At 33.7% G+C, this 3,438-nt stretch overlaps 1 non-coding gene across 1 annotated transcript; it reads left to right on the top strand.

Moving 5' to 3' along the window:
- Window positions 1–1,492: 1,492 nt before the first annotated feature.
- LOC127743422 (small nucleolar RNA R71) lies at window positions 1,493–1,600 on the top strand. Its single transcript, XR_008004814.1, has one exon. It is a non-coding gene; the product is annotated as a small nucleolar RNA R71 (small nucleolar RNA).
- Window positions 1,601–3,438: the final 1,838 nt, after the last annotated feature.

Genomic DNA, 3,438 nt, shown 5'->3' with positions numbered 1-3,438 from the left:
AAGCATTCAATATTTAAGCACAAATCATCTATTTCTTGTATGAAAAAGCATAGAAAAACATGACATGGTGACATGTCATCAGCTAGGAAGGGTCTTCCAAGGATGATGGATTCATCCTTATCCTTCCCAGTGTCTAGGATTATGAAATCAGCAGGGATGTAAAGGCCTTTGACCTTTACTAGCACGTCCTCTGCCTGTCCATAAGCCTTTTTCATAGATTTATCTACCATCTCTAACGAGAATTTGGCAGCCTGTACTTCAAAGATTCCCAATTTCTCCATTACAGAGAGTGACATTAAGTTTATGCCTGATCCCAGGTCACATAGAGCCTTCTCAAAGGTCATGGTGCCTATGTTACAGGGAATTAGGAATTTACGAGGATCCTATTTCTTTTGAGATAATGTCTGTCTAACCAAGTGATTCAGTTCATTAGTGAGCAAGGGGGTTCATCCATCCAAGTCTCATTACCAAATAACTTGGCATTCAGCTTCATGATTGCTCCAAGGTACTTAGAAACTTGCTCTTCAGTAATATCTTCATCCTCTTCAGAGGAGGAATATTCATCAGAGCTCATGAATGGCAGAAGTAGGTTCATTGGAATCTCTATGGTCTCTAGACGAGCCTCAGATTCCTTAGGTTCCTCAAATGGGAACTTCTTTTTGTCTAGAGGATGTCCCAGGAGGTCTTCCTCACTGGGATTCACATCCTCCTTCCCATCTCTAGGTTCGGCCACACCAAGCAAGGTTATGGCCTTTCACTCTCTTTTTGGATTCTCTTCTGTATTGCTTGGGAGAGTACTAGGAGGAGTTTCAGTGACTCTTTTACTCAGCTGGCCCACTTGATCCTCCAAATTTCTAATGGAGGACCTTGTTTCATTCATGAAACTGAGAGTGGCCTTAGATAGATCAGAGACTATATTTGCTAAGCTAGAAGGGCTCTGCTTAGAATTCTCTGTCTATTGCTGAGAGGATGATGGAAAAGGCTTGCTATTGTTGAACCTATTTCCTCCACCATTATTAAAGCCTTGTGGCTTTTGTTAATCCTTCCATGAGAAATTTGGATGATTTCTCCATGAGGGATTATAGGTGTTTCCATAGGCTTCACCCATGTAATTCACCTTTGCCATTGCAGGGTTCTCAGGATCATAAGCTTCTTCCTCAAAAGATGCTTCTTTAGTACTGTTGGATGCATTTTACAAACCATTCAGACTCTAAGAAATCAAATTGACTTGTTGAGTCAATATTTTGTTCTGAGCCAATATGGCATTCAGAGCATCAATTTCAAGAACCCCCTTCCTCTGAAGCGTCTCATTACTCATAGGATTCCTTTCAGAAGTGTACATGAAATGGTTATTTGCAACCTTGTCAATAAGTTCCTGAGCTTCTGTAGGTATTTTCTTTAGGTGAATGGATTCACCTGCAAAATGGTCCAATGACATCTTAGACAATTCAGATAGACCATCATAGAATATATCCAGGATGGTCCATTCTAAAAGCATGTCAGAAGGACACTTTTTGGTTAGTTGCTTGTATCTCTCCCAAGCTTCATAGAAGGATTCACCTTCTTTCTATCTGAAGGTTTGAACATCCACTCTAAGCTTGCTAAGCTTTTGAGGAGGAAAAAACTTGGCTAAGAAGGCCGTGACCAGCTTATCCCAAGAGTTCAGGCTATCTCTAGGTTGAGAGTACAACCATACTCTAACTTTGTCTCTTACAGCAAAAGGGAAAAGCATAAGCCTGTAGACCTCGAGATCAAATCCATTGGTCTTAACAGTATCACAGATCTGCAAGAATTTAGTTAAGAACTGAAAAGGATCTTCTGATGGAAGTCCATGAAACTTGCAATTTTGTTGCATTAGAGAAACTAATTGAGGCTTTAGCTGAAAGTTGTTTGCTCCAATGGTAGGAATTGAGATACTTCTTCCATGGAAGTTGGAATTTGGTGCAGTAAAGTCACCAAGCATATTCCTTGCACCTCCACCATTGTTATTGGGTTCGCCCATCTCTACTTCTTTTTCAAAAATTTCAGTAAAGTCCTCTTCAGAGTGTTGTGTTTTAGCTTCTCTTAGCTTCTTCTTCAGAGTTTTTTCAGGTTCAGGATATGCTTCAACAAGAATGTCATTGTCCTTGCTCCTGCTCATATGAAAAAGAAGAGAACAGAAAAGAAAAGGAATCCTCGATGTCATAGTATATAGATTCATTTATGTAAGTAGAAGAAGAAAAGAATAGAAGAAGGAGAAGAGAAAAATTCGAACACAGAGAGGAAGAGAGGGTTCGAATTTTAATATGAAGAAAAGTGTTAGTAAATGAATAAATAAATAGAAGGAGATGAGAGAGAGAGAGAGAGAGAGAGAGAGAGAGAAAATTCAAATTTTAATTAAGAGAAAAGAAAAATATTTTTGTTTTTATTTTAATTATTAGTTAAAATTCGAAAATTAAGAGAAGAGGTAAAATAAAATTAAAATTTGAAACAATTAGTTAATTAAAAAAAGAATTTTTGAAAAAGAGGAAGGTGATTTCCGAAAATTAGAGAGAGAAAAATAGTTAGGTGGTTTTGAAAAAGATAGGAAATAGTAAAACAAACAAAAAGTCAATTAGTTAGTTGAAAAAGATTTGAAATTCAATTTTGAAAAGATTTTTGAAATCAATTTTGAAAAAGATATGATTTGAAAAATATATGTTTAAAAAGATATGATTGAGAAGATATGGTTGAAAAATATTTGAAAAGGAAATTAAAAAGATTTGATTTTTAAAATTAAAATTGATTACTTGACTAACAAGAAACTAAAAAATATGATTCTAGGATTTAAAGATTGAACCTTTCTTAACAAGAAAATAACAAACTTCAAATTTTTGAATCAATCACATTAATTGTTAGTAAAATTTTCGAAAATTATGAAGTAAAATTAAGAAAAAGATTTTGAAAATCAATTTTTAAAATTTTTGAAAATAATAAAAAATGAAAAAGATTTGATTTTTCAAAAGGATTTTGAAAAGATAAATTTTTAAAATTGAAATCTTGACTTGACTAATAAGAAACAACTTATTTTAAAAAAATTTTACTAAGTCATCCTAAAGATTTCAAAATTTATGAGTAAAATAAGGAAAATATATTTTTTTATTTTTGAATTTTAATGAGGAAAGAGAAAAACAACTAAATGACTCAAGACATAAAAATTTTGGATTAAAACAATTGATACATGCAAGAACACTATGAATGCCAAGATGAACACCAAGAACACTTTGAAGATCATGATGAACATCAAGAACTTATTTTTGAAAGATTTTTAAGACAAGAAAACACGCAAGACACCAAATTTAGAGATTTTTCATGTTTAGACACTATGAATTAAAAAATGCATATGAAAGACAACAAAAGACATAAAACAAGAAAATATGAAGATCAAACAAGAAGACTTATCAAGAATAACTTAAAGAT

This window comes from Arachis duranensis, chromosome 10 (assembly GCF_000817695.3).
Source record: "Arachis duranensis cultivar V14167 chromosome 10, aradu.V14167.gnm2.J7QH, whole genome shotgun sequence".
NCBI classification, from domain to species: domain Eukaryota; kingdom Viridiplantae; phylum Streptophyta; class Magnoliopsida; order Fabales; family Fabaceae; genus Arachis; species Arachis duranensis.
This window is presented reverse-complemented; position numbering and strand designations above follow the sequence as displayed.